Below are 16,847 nucleotides of genomic sequence, written 5' to 3'. Positions count from 1 at the left end.
GGTGAAACGGATTCAAGGTAACAAAGAGCCTGTGGCTTTTTCTGGGTTTGGTTGGCACCATGACACCAAGAAAGAAGTTGATCACAGTTTTCTATATAGAAAACCAGCAGATGTTTACCTTTCATGTTTATCCCCACCCACAAGAGGTAATTTTCCATGAATGCTCTGTACCATTAGGCATTTTTAACAAAAATGTCCTGCATATGTGAGCCCAGTGCTCAAACAACAAAGTACAGTGACAAGCACTGTTACTCTTTACTCCCAGCAGCATTCCCTACAAAGCACAGTTTATCTGGCAGTGCTGCAACACTTGGGGCTTGCTTCTGGGAGACAAGGATGAGCCCCAGGGCTGCTGTGCACAGCTGGTTTGGGCTGGCTCCATCAGCTCCCACAGCACACACTGCAAACCCCACAGAAGTGGCTGCTCTGCAGCACAGTAGCAGACCTGGGGTGTGCCCTGGACCAGATCCTCGAGGGGTATAAATCAAAAGAGCTGCACTGCAATCAGCCCAGCTGCTGCTGTTTGTGTCACCCCTGGTGTGGGACTCCCACAGTCACCCTCCATGGCTTCCTTAGGGACAGCCACAAACATGCCACACACCTCCAGCCCCTCCAGGAGCCACCCCCTGTGCTCTCAGGGACTCTGCCCCTTCCCTCTGCCTTTTCTTCCCTCCAAAACTGGCATCACTCAAAATTTTGGCCAGGAGACCAATTCTCCAAGCTGAAAACATCAAAGCCTATCTCTGGTTAGATCTCATCCCAACCCTCCGAGTCTGTTGACTTGGAAAGTGAATAACTAATAAGGCAGCATGCCATTGTTTTCTGTTTGTGATAATGGAAATAAATTGTTGGCTCCAACTCAGGCACTGATTGTTCCTTTGATATCACTGCCAGGAAGCAAAATAAAATGGATTTTTAAAAGTCACCTTTCACAGAGTGCCACAGGCATTTGAAAGATGAGCCTTTTTCCATGTCAAAGGCTCTACCGCAAGTGCCAAATACAGGAGAAGAAAAAGATCCAAATCCTTCACTATTAAAAAACCAACAAAACCAAAAGCACAGGAGGGCGTGTGAGAGCAGGATGGCCTGGGCAGCAGGATGGCCTGGGCAGCAGGATGGCCTGGGCAGCAGGATGGCCTGGGCGGGCTGGCACACCACAGGTGTCCTGAGGGTGCTCACGAGGGAGCAGCACGGCTGCCTCCATGCTGAGGAGCACTTCCTGAGGAATACAGAACCCATCCTTTGCATTCTCTCCCCCAGTAAAAAAAGCACAGGTAGGCTGGATGAATTACTCTGTCTGCCTGGCAGAGTCTCTTAAACTAATAATAAGAGACTTTAGGAACCAAAAAGGCAGGGGAGTGCTTTGCCCCAGGACTTGAACCACTCATAAATCTTGCTCATTTGTTTCTTTCGTGGCTTGGGGGTTTTCTCAAGCTACATGAAGCAGCAATTTCATTGTGCATCCAATTCTTCCCAGCCTTTTGGTACCTTCCCATGGAATTTTAGGGGCAGGCATTCAGGCATTTGGATTTTTCTCAGGGTGCTACCACTCCTACCTACCATGTCAGGCATTGGCAGCACTGTGACACACACACACACACACACACACGCACAGGGAGGAGGCTCCTCTCGGAGTTTGGATGCAGATCTTACACCATCAGAGCACGGCGCTGTTTGCTTTACATGATGTGCTGCAGTTTGATTTGGCTCGGAGTGGAGGATGGAGCACAGAGCCAGATTCAGATCTCAGGCCAGACACGGATTTTGGGTTTCAGCTACCAAACTGCATCATGGTTTGGCAAAGCTGTGCTCTCACCTGCTCACATCACGTGGAGAGCACCTGTGATGCGCTGGAAAGGAGGTTGCTCGTGCTGTGAGAAGCTCCCAGCAGGAACGCCCGGCTACGAGAGCCTGCTCTGGCTGGCCCCAGCTGCTGCAGAGACACTGGAACATGCTCAGAGGAAAATGCTGCTCTGAAGAGAAGCTGTCAGGAGCAGAGTACAGCTTTGGGCCTTTCCTTGGTGTCACAGCTCTCTGAACCTTTTCATTTCTAGCACTGGCACTCAGATGCACAGCAGCAGCAGCACGACCTGAGAGCAGACCAGGAGAAGTAAGAACTATATCACTTTCTACAAAAGCCTGCTTTTGAAATAATTCCCCACACTGCCTCCAGCCAGCGTTCTTGGCCATCATTTTTGGAAGAACATGCTAAAGGACCCTTTTTTTCCAAAGCTCAAACCAATACCACAACTTGAATGGCGAAAGATCTGTGTGACAAACAGCGTGGCCTGCTAAATATGAAGGCTGTTGGACGTGGATTTTAGGCCCGTGCTTGGCTCCAAGTACATCCTTATTCTGCAAAGCATTTTAGCAAATGATTGCCTTCAAGGCTGTAGACGAGAATGGAGCAATTTAACTGGGACTTTATGAAGTCCTTATGACATAGGTACTGTTCTGAACATAAAGGTTTGAAGGGCTCCCACCAAAGTACCCTGGAATAAAATAAAGACTTTCGATTGGCTTCAGCAAATATTCTACCAGGTCCTAATTTTTATACTTATTGCTAGCTTACAACAGGATATTTAGAAAGAAAAAAGAAGGAACTTTTTTCTCCAGATAATACCATCTACTCTATTTCTGGAAATTAAGGGTGTGATTACTGACCCATAAGTACTTTATGATCACACTTTGGTTTGAACTTTTATGAGTGTATGTAGGTTTACTGACTCTAGCACTGCCCAGTAATTTATTTCCCAGGTGGGCTACGAAAGTCATCTGGAAGAAGGCAAACAGTGTCTAAGGGCTTGCTGTGCAAAGGGGTGATTGTGCTAGCTGGATTTGTGCATGGGTGTTTTTGGAAACAGTTTTCAGAGGAGAGACTAAGTTTTCTAATAAAATAAAACCTTTTCCTTTAACCCAGAAGCAGTGCTTCAAACTTACTTATTTCATTGAAAGATTGATGATTGCTATCTGCTGCTCTTTTGAGGACAGAAACTAGGTTCAAAGGCAGCAGAGAGCTATTCAGACTCCAAAAGCTGCTGTGACAGAAGTGTGAAGGAGCTGAATGCCTCTGCAACTCTGTCACCCTTCTTTCCCCAGAAGAAAATCAGACTCAGGGGCTTGCCCAAACTTTCATGCTTTCATGCACTGAACAGTGTGACCCAGAGCTGTGGCACCCCCAAGGGCAGCACAAAAGTTTCAGGTGCCAAAGGCAGCTCCTCTGCGCTCAGGGATTGCCCCTTTGCTGGTGGGAAAAGCTGTCGGTGATGCTCACCTGAGGCAGCTGCGGATGCTGTGGCACTCAGCAGGGCGACTCCGTAGTGCTGCGGGAATCCCAGAGCACCGGGCTTTGGATGGCAGCAGCTGGCACACCTGTAAATCCCTTGTGAGCATTGATCTGCCTTGGCTGAAGAGACAGAAATGAAACGTCAGACCTGAAAATGCAGTCAGCATCCATGTTCTGGCACATGAACTACTGGGGATATTTACAGCTCCCTGGAGACCAAGGAAGTATTACACTGTGCCATGCAAATCCAATATTAAATGAAATTTCTGCTTCTGCAGCTGATGTGGCCTCTACTCATTCCACCCAGCAAGTTCCTGGGAATACTTCAATGCAAAGAAAAATCGACTTTGTTCTCTTAAAAAATCTCTCTTTGGCAATATCTATGAAACTTCAGGAAAGCGATTCCCAAGGCATCACCTCCTGGACACAGCACAGTTCAGATTGCTGCGACACTCATGCTAAAGTTATCTTGGTTCAACTTGAAAGCAGCACCTCCCTGAGGACTCCTCAATTTTGGAATGAGCAATGCCTTTCTGTGTTCTGGATTATTTTTAATCTTCTGGACATGTTACAAAGATCAATTTATAGTCTCACAGAGATGGTAAGGACAAGGGTTTGCAGGCAGACAGAATGGGGGTTGGATGTTGTTGAGTAGTGAATATTATTATTTCTGATTTTTCAAGGCAACTTTGACTTCCTTGCCCTGCTTGCTTCATTTCAGGAAAAAAAGTGGTGGGAACTGGCTCAGATGCTTGGACTGCAATGCAGCCGTGCTCTCTTAGCCCTACACAGAGTTTGATCCATACCTTACGAGCTGTGCAAGTCCTCCCAGCTCTGGACACGTGCTGTGCACTACAAACACACAGAGGATAATAACAGCAAAGCTTCCTTTGACTCCCTCTGTCACCATTTTATATATACCATAATGAATTATGCCAATGTCATTGTTCCCAAATTACTTCAACATGGAAGAGCACCTTGCTTGTAATTTTGAGACATGCAGCTTGATAGCATTTCCCATATTATGCAAGGCTTCCAATGGAAATAGCAAGGACAGAGTTTGAGCAAAACTACAGCATGTGCCTCCCATAATATGCAGCTCGGTACATTTTAAAATTCTCTATTCATTCATGTTACAGACCCAGCAGTTCAAACATGTATGACAGAATACTGCACAGACATGCAGACTGAATCTGTATACATTTCAGAAGCCATAAAAAACAGTGAGCAGAATTTTCTCCAGTTCTACTAAAATCTCCCTTGAACCTTAATTAGTAAATTGCAATTCCTGACACTTAAAGGGACCTTAGTACAATTGTTCCCTTAATTCTGGCAGATGAAAAGCAAGAACTACAGAGTTTTTTGTTATTTCCAACTAAAAGAATCAAATGGCCTAGGTTTGCCCAAAGTTTCACAAACACTTCTGCAAGAAAGCATGGCAGGGCACTTTTACAAAATGCTGGTAATGCCCACAGTTCCACACTCCTGAATTAAAAGCTCTGCCACTTTTTTTTTTTTTTTAAACTTCCACCATGATTGTTTTCATATCTTTGTAAGCATGGCCAGACTTTTTAGACTGGATCACTTTCCAGGAATTACAACAAAGAATTTCAACTGGTGGCAAGTCCCTCAGCTGCCATTTCAAAGCACACAGGTCCCCTTCAGTCCTTAGAGAGGCCTCAGTGACACATCGAGACATTTATAAGTGTGGCACGTCGCCGGGTTATGCTGGAATTTCTGTGGGGATTTGCTCAGGTTCTCCAGCTCCACCTTGCCTGTTTGTGTCCCCATGGAGAAGCCCAGAGTCTGGGGTGGGGGGACAAGGCTGTGCCCGGCCTGGCCTGTGAGCCCAGGCACTGTGAGCAGGAGGGCCAGCAGGGCCATTTCCAAGCTTGCTCCTGGATCTGAACCATGGACCAGAATGGAAATGCTCATGGGGGGGCACCCTCAGTGGGGAGATCTGCTACAAACACACAACAGATGATGGAGGCTCGAGAAACACACACAAAGAATAAAAGTGACACTTTCAAAACCAGGGTCAAAGCAGGAGCCAAACCAGGATTTTAGCTAGACTACTGCTACTTCTTGAACTTAATCTTAAATCTTGAAAATTCATAGCTTTTCCTGGACATCTTTTATGCCATGGTTAGTACTCTGTAATGTTAGAGGTTTGACTGTTACAATAAACGTCCCAGCTACAGACATCAGTGAAACGGTGAAGTTCTATTCCCTGAGCATCTGCAAAGCTTTCATTTTCCCTCTCCAACAAAACCAAGATGACCTTCTCTTCCCCTTCCCCTGAGACTTCTCTTCCTAGGGCCCATGGGGCTTTCTTGGCCTGTCCTAGCCCCAAATCAGAAGGCAGATGGATTTTCAATATCAGCTTTATGGTTACAAGTACCCCCTTCCCACTAAAATACTGAGGATTTCTGTGGTAATTCTGCTTCCAGAATTGTCAAAAGCATGCAAAAGCCAGGCTTGTAACACGTGAACACAATTTAAAGGGATAAAAATCCAGAAGGGAGTTTTGTCACAAAGGCAGAGTTTTACTGAGATATGGTATAGTCCACAATTGGACCCTCCTATAAACTTGAGCGTTTTCCCTTGTGGAGGTCAGTCTGTTCTTCAGACACTAAAAACAGCAGCCCTTACTCTCTTACCCCATCTCTAATAGCTCAAATACTGCCAGTGCCATTTCAATTCCCTCAAGAAGAGCTCTGACAAGAGCACCAAGCTTTGACTTCAGCTTGGCCCAGAGATCTTCCCTGAGATGATCTTTTACACATTTCACAGCCTGGGCATTGCAAGCATCTGTGTCTGCATCAAAGAGGTGCAGACCTCTGTTCATCTATGAGAGTGAGAATCCCAGTTCCCCAAGCTGACACTTGTCACTCAGAACCTTGCTGGTCTCTTTCAGAAGAATCATTCTTCGCCCAGAGCATCAGAAAAGTAACGATGGCTCAAGAGTGCAGAGATGGTGGCTGGAGCCCGTCCACAATGAGGCCCTGTAGCCCATCTCCAGCTGGTCCTGCTGGCTCCCCAGGGTGGAGGCTGGCCCTGCTTCACACTCTTGCCGTGTTTGCAGCAGCTGTGCTCGTGCATTGCCTGCACCGGGGTCCCTTGTCCCGGGCCTCAGCTGGGGACAGCCCTGCTCCTGCTGCTCCCTGGCAGCAGGGCTCAGGCATACCCTTGAGAAAGGCTGTTTGGGATTCTGGCTGCAAAAACAATCCTTGTGCCTTCAGTCCTGGCAGTGCTGCTGCTCTCCATGCGCTGTAATTTTCTTATAAAGCAAGCACACTTCATTTTACCCCTGACAGCAGGCAATCCAGGGCCAGCAAACCACTGGCAAATGCCTCCTATATTCATCTCTTCAAGTGTTTTGGCTTTTCTTTACTTTCAATTTGCCTGGAGGCAGACATTTGAGATAACAGCTGTTATGGTGATATTATCAGTCAATCTTTGTGTCTGAGGATGCCAGGAAAATGCCTGTGGAGAGGACCTCTTGGGTTCTTTGGTTTGAACTGCTCTGGGGCAAATCCACTCCTTTGTCAACGCTCTGCTCCAAACATGAGAAGAGAACATAATGGGACTGCTTTCTGCTATGGGATGATGAAGAAATGCCTTTTCCTGCTGACAGAGCACAGGTTCCCTTGCTGCTCGTTGACCATCCGGAGCAGTCCTTTGGCAGACCATGGCACAGCTTTTTCTTGCTGTTGAGCAGTGTCAGAGCACGTCTGCCACCGGCACCATGCCCGTGATTCTCTGGTGATTTGCTTGCTGCAGAATAATGGGGGAGAGCCCAAGAAACCCCATTAGAAGGGATCTCTACCCTCCCGTGGAAGACTGCAGGGCTTTCTCGGGTCCGGTTACAGTGTTTGCTGGGGAGGAAAGTTTCTTGGCTTCCTGAGGTGGAGGGCTCAGTGTCAAGAACCATCAACAAATATGTCTGGAACTCCCTCTGGACAAAGCTGAGCCATCTGCAAGAGGGCCAAAAAGATTTATTGGTTCTTTAGAGAAGATGGCATGACACCACCAGGAAGGTGTTGGCTTGGGAATTATTGCTCTGCACTTAATTTTTTCTTTCCACAGAAATACAAGATGACAACCAAAACTTTGTAGCTTTGGAAACAAACTGGGCTGTGCCCCTATTTGGTGCATTAATGACAATAAGCCAGTTTTTCCTGTTAGTTTGATGAAACCAAACATGCTTTGCACTAGACAAAACTTATTCATTATGCTTTGATTGAAAACAATTTGTATCTGAAGATCTTAAACTACTTTACTGACATCAAATCTGTGGAAAGAGAAGTAGTCACACCTAAGAAATGGCCATGATTCCAAAGAAGCAATGGAATACAGGCATTTTGTGTGTCTGCAATCCCAAAGGAACGGAAAATAAACATTTCTGCTTAGTATTTAACTGCTTTCAAAATTTCTAATATCTCTTAATTATCTTGTAACAGCAGATTCCCCTTTTCCATTTCCTTAACATTACCAGAAGCTGTTTTGCTGGAAATTAGAAGCCCAGTTCCAGTCTGCACCCCACATCTCCTGACTGTGGGCAAAGTCTTCAGGCTACTGTGCTGTGTTTGCTCCCTTGGAAAGCGAGGAGGTACCTAAAAACAGGGTTAAGCACTCCAATAGCACAGTGACAGAGCTCACACAGGCACCTGTGCAGTGGAAGAAACGCATGTGAAAGAGAAGGGTGACCTGGAAGGCAAGCCTTGAACAAAGCTCACAAAGGTTCCATCCAAGCAAAGATTTACTGTTCCCAAGTAAATCTGGTGGTCTGTTTCCCAAAGGAAGCTTTCTCACCTTTGAAGCACCTGTTCCCAAGTATCACCAGGTTATTAAAAGACGCTGGCATTTCTGTGGGCTTGCAAGATGCACAAAGTAGGAGTGTGAAATTAATTTCCAGCCCTGGCACTCAGGTGCAGCAGTTTGGAACAGTGTTCAATGCCTGCACAGGAGAGCATACTCATGCTCCAAGCACTGTCAGGAGCTCAAAGCCAGCACTAGCAGCCTTTCTTTGGGGTCTTCCAGCGACACAAAGGACATGCTGCCTGCTCCAACATGGTGGGACCAACCAGGCAATCTGTACAACAGGAACTCACTAAGCACTGCTTTGCCCACTTACTTTCATCACGGCTGATGTGGTAACAGAAAGGATTTGTTCAGCACAGGTGAGCTCCTCCTTCCAAATGGCTCCAGGCTTTGGGGAAATTGCAGTTTCTGGAATTGAAGTCTCACAGTGAGTAAGCTTTGAGGGATGGGAATGCAATTGTAAATTTCCTATGTCACTGTGGCAGGACAGTTGGGGCTAAATAAACTGGCTGAAAAATGGTGGGGTTTTTTTTGATTTCTAGGGAGGTTGACCCAAGGAGAAAAAAAGTTGTATTTCTTGTGAAAATCTGGGTAGAGGTTTTGTCCATGAGATTTGCGTTATCGCACAGATGGACTGCCAAGAGGGGAGGGATACAATTTCCTGCTGTGCATCAAAGGCTGGCCATGGCTGAAAACAAAGATTGCTCTTAAAGAACCAATATCTGATAAAGGCATCCCACTCTTGGAGCTGAGCTGCCAGAAAAAAAGGTGAGAAGAAATTCAAGGTTTCATTACTTTAAAGCTACTGGCTGTTACTTATGGTTTCATTTGGATGCTTTCTCTCAGATATTATAGTATCAAACACCCTCCAAGCAATCTTCCACTAAGATGTGGTTTGCTGGATAACAGACAGTGCCTTTCTCTGGACTCATCACCTGGAACCCAGAAAAAAGGGCTGTGCAAATCTGCAGCATGGAAAAATAGAAAAGACAAACAAGGAAACGTCAATTAAGATTAATAAGATAATACATGGAGTAACTGGCTTGGCAGTCGTGCATTTCCTTTAGCATTTTCTGTGTAATTCACTTCTGTGAGATAAATACAGCCTTGGAAGGCAAGAGGAGATGACTGCTGAAATAGAAATTTTCATAGAGAAGGTCTTTTTCATACTTTGGAAATTTTTTTGAGTCAACAGTAACCTATTCTTTGTTGGGCACAACAACAGACAAATATCCCACACTCAGGGGCTGGAGTGGAAATTCAAACACCCAAAAAGGTTCTTGGACACACACAAGTAGTCTTTGTTGGTGGCACCTGTGATGTTCTTCCTGAGGTTTTTGGGCTCTAGGGGAAGAAAAAGAGGGGTCTTACAGAAGGGAATCTGGTAATGACTCTAACTGCCTGGAGAGGAAAGATCCCTTCTCCAGAAAACAATTCTGTTTTTCAAATGTAATCATCTTTAAACAAAATATGGAAACAGTCTGAGGGAAGAAACCAAAACAAGGTGTCTCCTGCACATCTTTTCCCAGACAGCATCTCTCATCACCCATGATTACCTTCCCCTTTCAGCTCTAATCACTTCTTTCAACACAATGGCACCACTCATGATGGAGCTGGGGAAAAAACCCCATCCTACCCAGCCCACAGCGTGGTATGAGCCGTGGGTTTGAAGCCCTGAGGCAAGGAAGCCGTGGATCCGGGGCTCCCAGGTCTCCCAGTTGGCTCACTCAGGGATACCTACATGAAAAAACCCAACTGCCTGCCAGGAGGGCTGGCCAGGAGCCTTACACGAGGCAATCCCCTGTGTTGTAAGAGAAATGTGATGGGAATTCAGGTGTCTAAATTCCTGTACGAGAAGAGGAACTTCCCATTTCTCTCCTATCTGATCTCTGACGTGTGCACCTTGTTTGTAGGGAGGGAGCAGGAAAAGTACATTTTAAAGGATAAGCAGCTGGATGCTGCTCTTCTCATGCTTTGAATTAGAATGAAGTGCCTTTTCTGCTCCAAACAGTGCTAAGAAACGTGGCAGATTTTAAATAGGCTATTTAGCTCCTTTTTTCCTTTCAATAATTTATTTTTGAACTGGGATATTTTTCTGCCTGATGTGTCTAGCTGCACTCCTGTTCACAGACATAACTGCATACAGGACTCCATGTTAAAGAAATAAACCTGGGAGGCTCTAGGAGGCTGGAAGGGAGATGTGTAGAAAATGGATAGCATTAACTAAGACCTCTCACTACTAGGATGGTAGCCAGAGAAGATTTTGGGCCAAGAGAAATAAAGGGCTTACCACTCAATTAAGTCATGGAGCCAGACATGTTGTAGCCTTGTTCTGGGAACCTGATCGAGGGCCTGGAGGACAAAAGCAGACTAGTGTTGCCCTAAAGAGATCACCACCCCTCCTTGGGAACACCAGAGCGCTTCAGCATGGAACAACATCCCAAAGTCCAAGGGCGTTCCTGGAGGGCAGGCTGACACCTCGGGTCCTTTGTTGCAAACAGTGCTTCAGATTTCTCTTTGCAGACATGCTGGGTCCCATTCAGGTCCCTTTGCAAGCTTTGCACAGCTCTGGTGGGTTCTGCAGCGCTCAGAGAGAGCTCAGGAGCTTGCTGGGTTACCAGGTCACCCTGTAGGGTTACTGTGCCCGTCCTGGGAGCAGGGCCTGTGGGAGGGGGGACAAGCAGCCTCTGGGTACTGTCTTTCCCTTGGAATTCACTCTGAGTGCCTTTTTTATCAACCAGAGGAACAGCGAGGCTTCAGGAGCAGCTCAGAGGGAGAAGGGGCTGTGTGTGGGGGTGGTTTACCAGCACGGGATGGGCCCTGATGCCTTGGCCTGTGCTCCAGGGAGTCTGGCTGGCTGGCACCAGCACTGGGACATTTCCCGCTGCTCCTTCTGATGCAAGACAGTCACATAACCTGTGAGCACACGTCTTTCCTGCCAGGGACTGTGTCACATAACCTGTGAGCACACGTCTTTCCTGCCAGGGACCGTGCCATTGTCTCCTGCTCCCTCCAAGCCAGCCCGTTACTTCTCAGTGCCTCTCTGTGAGGGCTCTGAGGGCAGCGAGCGGCCCATGCCTGTGTCCATGGAGCAGTGCAGGCAGGAGGCCGGGCAGCCTCGCTGTTGATGTACTGCAATGGCCTCGTGCTGCCTGCAGACACATTCACATCACTGCAAGCCCAGGGACAGAGTGGGGAGGAGTGCTGTGTCTGAGCTCCTGCTCTTCATGCACACGCTCCCACACTGAGCTACATTTGTCACAAGCTGCAAACGAGAGGCGAATCAGCCTGGCATGCAAGCCCTGCTCTGCTCTCCCAGCCTGGCATGCAAGCCCTGCTCTAGCAAAAGCACTGGATGCACGAGACCCTGCAAAGACCCACTCACACCAGTGGGAGGGTGGTTTCCTGGAATGGATCTGCTAGGCTGATCCTCCAAGATGCTACCAAGTGACTTCATATTGACCTCAACAGTAAGAACACCAGAGGGACAATGTGGCATTTTCAACAACTGCTTTTCCCCAAAAGTATTTGATCTGTGAGGGGTAAAATCAGCACTTAATTGGAACATATGTCTGAGGCAGGCATGATGAAGAAACTATGCAATGCATGTATTTTAATTTTAAATAAATCAATATGATAATTTGGGATCAGGTGGGATTCTGCAGCTGGAAGAAAAGAACAAAGGGAGGCCATTAGTTATACTTTTAATAAATCAATTTGTTAATTAGGGATCAGGTGGGATTTTCCAGCATGAGACAGAGGACAAAGAAAGCTCATTAGCAGTGTTTTAAATTGATTGATGTTTTAGTTGGTGTGGGATTCTCCTGGAGAATGGAAAATATACCAAACCCTATCCCTGGAGAACATACTTGATAAGAAATAAGAAAGTTTTCCTACTTACTTGGGGCATCTATATTTTCTAGGCACTCCATAGTACAACACAAGTGTGGTCAGGCTGGAACTCTTCAAAGGTTCCAGGAAACAAAGAGAGAAGACCTGTAGTGTATTCAAGGAAATAAAGAGCAAAGGTCATTTCAGATTTGTGGGACTCCCCACAGCTGGGAAATTGATTTCAAAGCATTGCAGTGCATTCAGAACCACCAGACATGTTTGAAGATCTGGGTTCTTGTCCTTTACCTGAGCCTGGCACAGGAAGGTGTCAGCTACAAGGTGTGATGGGTTCTGCCAGGTTCTTCTGCAGCAATGAAGTTCCCTGGGCACTCAGCTCATTTCCCCTGAGGCATCCAGACGTGGACAGCATGGTGTTGTGCAGCATCTGAAAGCAAAACATTATCCAAGACAGGGAGGCAGGAAGGAGGGGGAAAAGAAGGTTAAAAAGGATGGCATTCCAATTGATACCAAAGGACCAATTGGATAACATTCAGCCTATTTATTCTTTGATGCTGCAATGGAGGAGAGGAAATCAAGGCCATCAGGACATAGTAAGGAATGCCAAACACTGCAGGAAGCAAAAGGTTTCATCATAATCAGTGTCCACTTGTTCCCTCCTGTGCTGTGTGTTTAAAGGAGCTTTAGAGACAGTTTTACTTGTGCAGCTTTTCTTCTTGTCTTGTTTCAGCTCTGTCCTCCCAGAACTGCACACAGGCAGTGCTGCTTACTGCTGATGGAAAATAACATGTCCTGTGAGGTTTGTGATTTCCTGAGGATGCATCTTCCCTTGCTGCCTGCACAACAAGGTGCACGTGAGAATTACCTCCCAGGAAGGCAGCGGCTCCTCTGTGTCACTGCCACATCTGCCTATAGCTAAAAGGAGTGCAGGACTTGCTGCAAATTTAAAAACCATCTCATTTCAAAGGCCGTAAGATCAAAAGTTCAGATTTTGTAGGGAATTGCCAAAGTGCTGCTCAGTGCCCCAGCAGGCTCCTCATCTGTGATACCCAGGAGCCGTGAGCAGCCTAACTCATGGTGCTGTTTCAACAGACATGTAAAACCAGAGACCCAGGCAGCTGCAGCAAGACATAATAAAGATATTCAGTTTGCATACAAGCCTCAAGAATTTCCTCAAAGGAGCTTGAGTTTATTTTCTCACCTCAGTGTAAGGGTGAGCTTTAACAAAATGGCGGCCAGAGGGGCGCTTTAGTCCTCAGCTCAGAGGGGCTGTTGTGATGGATGGTGGATTCTATTTCCACAGAGGAACAGGGCCTCAAGTTTTGATCAGCTATGTAAACTAATAGAATCTTGCTCAAAATATTTGTGGCCCTTCTTTTGTGAGCAGATTCTCCACAATAAGTAGAAAAACACATCCTAGACATGACTTACAATGCTACTCTTCTTCTGAGAGGAGAGTCACGCTGAGTCCAAGCACAGCAGCATCTTCAGAGGTTCAAACGCCACAGCCAGACTGAGGCTCTGCTGAAACCTGACCCATAAGACAAAGGGCAGTTTTATTTTCCAGATTTTTCAATAAAAATTTTAAAGTTATTTTAAGTCTCAAGAATGCAAATAAAAAGCCAAAGATTAATATTTCAAGACTTTTTCTTGAAGCAGTAACTTAAAGAGAACTTCATTTCTTCAACTGAAGATCCAGAATCTGATTCCCAATAAATTTTTTTTAAAAGAAAAAAACTTTGGGACTTATTTAAAAATATTTTTCTGCATGTAATCTTAAAAAAAAAAAAAGAAGAAGAAAAGTGGTGTCCTTGGCCATCAAGACAAGGCCAGTTTCTTGAAAGTTCTTACCAAGACTTAACAAACATGAGCAGTCCTGTAGTTCCTAGTCAGGCACATCAGCTTGCTCTTCTCCTTCAGGGGAAGTGCTGCATCCCTGGAAGTGGCAGACAGAGCTGCAATTCAGAAGAACATCAGTCATCGGAGACACTCAAGTACATACTTGAGTGCTATTAGCATAATTGGGACACGAGTGCATAATTGAAGTTAAGTATGATTAAAGTTAAATTTCTTTAAGATAAATGGATTAATGCAGATGTTTAGGTAATTTTAAGCAATAAGGACAGCAAGTTTAAACAATTTGTCCAAATTTGTGAGTGATTTTTACAGGAAACCACTATTTCTAATCTCACAAGTCCCAATCTCAACCCCATAAATGCCTAAAAACTTGTTATTCCTTAATGCTGCCTATTTTGTGCATGTTCCCATGATGGCTTTGGAAACCTCATCAAGGAAACAAGAGGGCTCCTTAGGCTCAGCTTGAGGAGAGGACTGGGCCGAATGGGCCAAAAGCTTCGTTAGTGAGAGGTTTGTCACGGCAGTTTCTGGGCACTGGCAAGCTGAGACACCAAGGGTATGTGCCTGGCTCCTCTATAAAGCCAGGGGAGAAGCGGGGCTGAGCCGTGGTGCCTCTTGCCCTGGGTACACAGAGCCCAGTGCTGGCTGCAGGCAGTCAGGAGCCCCCGCCACAACAACCAAACCCCAGAGGAGAGCCCCACCCACCACGGTCCTGTTCATTAATTGACAGTAACTGCTTCCTCTTCTTTGCAGTCTGTGATTAGAATTTGAAAACCAAAGCCATTAACCTCCAAAATGCTCAAGTGACAGATACTCTGAGCAAACAGGGGGTCTCACTCCCTTCAGAATCCACCAGAGACAAACACAGCCTGGCCTCCAGCCCAGCTTTATCTGAGTCTTCCACTTGACATCCACTTGGGTGATGTGAAGCTCTGCTGGATGGCCCCAAATTTGCCTCTAGACTGTTACTAATTGTTCTCCTTTATTCTTTCTGCAGAGCTAGCAGAGACACACCGGCAGTGTGCTGGCAGTGGGAGCTGCCACTTTGGGAAGAGTTCTGATTAAAAATATACATTGCTTTGATCAGTGCCTTCCCTGTAGTGTAAGATAAACACCATCAGCAGCTTTGGCTGATGTTCATTCCTGAGGCACACGCTGTGAACTTACTGCACTACATTAAGCAAAAGTTTAAAAGGAAATTATTGTAGCCAGCTAGGATTTGGGATTATCCTGAGACTAGAAATCTTAAAATCTGAACCAAAGCAAAGCAGCACTGCCTTCCCTCCTCTGTCAAGCAGGGTCTTCCGCAATGGCAAGTCTGAGAGATTAGGGCTGACATTTTTATAGCTGGACATTCATGTCAGAGGTATGTTTCATAACTAATTTAATGCTTTATGTCTTTTCATTCAGCACGAGAAATCTCACAGATTTACACCTCCCTTTGGATGGTGAAGCTTGTTTGAATCTCCCAGCTGGAGCCTGGAAGAGCTGTCTGAAGTGTAGCAATGGCCTTTATATCAAGATTTGAAATGCTACTTTTCCCTCTTTTTCCCCTTTTTCTTTTTCTTCTTGCCCTTTTTCTTGTGAAGCCAAAGTGATGTCTAATTACAGGAAACTCGTATTAGCACATATAGCCTTCATGGAATTTCTTTTTTTTTTCTGTACTTCAGCTTCGTATGCAAAATTTATGTTTTGGAATTTGTTTAAAATTTTCTCTTGCTCAAGGCCTACATTTCTAGGGAAGAGAATGCAGAAAAATTACATGATTAAATATGGCAAGAGAATGGAGAGTAGCTTAATGATGCCACTCAGAAGCTCATAAAAGAAAACACAGGCATTAGAGGAAAACATAGGGCTATACTCTGGTTTCTAAAATGGAACTTCTAATGGCATTTTATTATTTCCTAGGAGAAGGGCAATTTCTCTGCTCAGGGTAGGAACCAGCCCATCTTTCCTCTGCCATCCCTAGAAGTGGGCCAGATCCTCAGTAAATGCAAAGAGGTTGAGCGTGCCCAAAGCCAACGGAGATGCAGGCGATGGATTCTCCCAGTCCCTGCTGAAGTGGGGGCAGTGGGTGGGGCTGCTGCTGAGCGTGGCCCAGTGGCACCAACACCTCTGTGCACCTCTGCTCTGCCCATTCGAGTGCCTTTTGCAATAAACGTGCCATAAAACTGTTTTACAAGCCAGGTCTCACTCTGCTCTCCAGCTTTTTCTCATTAAGGACATTGCTGCTTCAAGGAAGTTCAAGCTGCAGCACATTTCACATCTGCATTCCTTGACGTGTTTGGAAATTATTTTAAAACAATTGGGAGAGGAGGACCAGGTCTGGGGGGAGCGAGGGGCTGAGTGCTTCAAAGAGAAAGTAGATCAGTGTGCAAGCCCCAAATTACATAACTAGCCCCACCAAGGAAACGAATTAATTTGTTTCCCAATGGCTTATTTCTATAACCCTTTAATTATAGCCAACTGTACCACCAGCAATATAGCATGGGAAAATGTAGAACTGTTAAGCAACCTGGCACTCCGCCCTCCCCAGAGCGACAGCACAATCGTTAAGCAACAGCTACATGCTGGGACATCACCTTCTCTTTGTCTTGCAGAGCTACACTTCAATAATGTGGCTATGAAAATGTGACCTCAAACCCAACTCCTTTTCTGGGCTTTTGTGCGCTCCTAAACTCTACCTCTCTTCTGGGCCATAAAAACGGGACAGCATGTGACCTGCTTGCAGCACAGAAAGGGATATTGTTCCAAAATTTGCTATTTTCCCATTGCCCCTGAGTCATGATCAGCCCGAGTCCTGTTAACTGCAGGTGCTGCCCAGCCTGTGCTGCCTCCTCAAATGCAGCGACTTTAGGTGGCTCTGTTGACTTCAATTAAAGCATTTCTAATTGTTCCTGATCCCGCAGGCACCAGCTGAGCCCCTGGCTCCTGCCCTACACAGGGCCAGGGTGTTACAGCAGCTCTCTGCAGCTCTCAGGGCCCCATGAACGCCACCCACGAGAGCCATGAGAGCTGCCCACGGTGCCAA

At 46.1% G+C, this 16,847-nt stretch overlaps 2 long non-coding RNA genes across 2 annotated transcripts in view; both read right to left on the bottom strand.

Moving 5' to 3' along the window:
* The window catches only part of LOC143693748 (uncharacterized), a 30,929-nt gene extending 27,418 nt beyond the window's left edge, over nucleotides 1–3,511 (bottom strand). The window contains exons 1-2 of the long non-coding RNA XR_013181689.1: nucleotides 3,275–3,511; nucleotides 1,817–2,090 (exon numbers count right to left, since the gene is read on the bottom strand). This is a non-coding gene — a long non-coding RNA (uncharacterized LOC143693748). The remainder of the gene's footprint in view (nucleotides 1–1,816; nucleotides 2,091–3,274) is intronic.
* A 2,432-nt stretch (nucleotides 3,512–5,943) lies between these two features.
* Nucleotides 5,944–13,484, bottom strand: LOC143693747 (uncharacterized). The gene is made up of 5 exons (XR_013181688.1): nucleotides 13,391–13,484; nucleotides 12,248–12,386; nucleotides 12,012–12,106; nucleotides 8,424–8,518; nucleotides 5,944–7,263 (listed from the first exon to the last, which is right to left on the bottom strand). It is a non-coding gene; the product is annotated as an uncharacterized LOC143693747 (long non-coding RNA).
* Between the last annotated feature and the right edge of the window lie 3,363 nt (nucleotides 13,485–16,847).

This window comes from Agelaius phoeniceus, chromosome 3 (assembly GCF_051311805.1).
Source record: "Agelaius phoeniceus isolate bAgePho1 chromosome 3, bAgePho1.hap1, whole genome shotgun sequence".
NCBI classification, from domain to species: domain Eukaryota; kingdom Metazoa; phylum Chordata; class Aves; order Passeriformes; family Icteridae; genus Agelaius; species Agelaius phoeniceus.
Note: the sequence above shows the minus strand (reverse complement) of the source record. Positions and strands in the feature narration are given on the sequence as shown.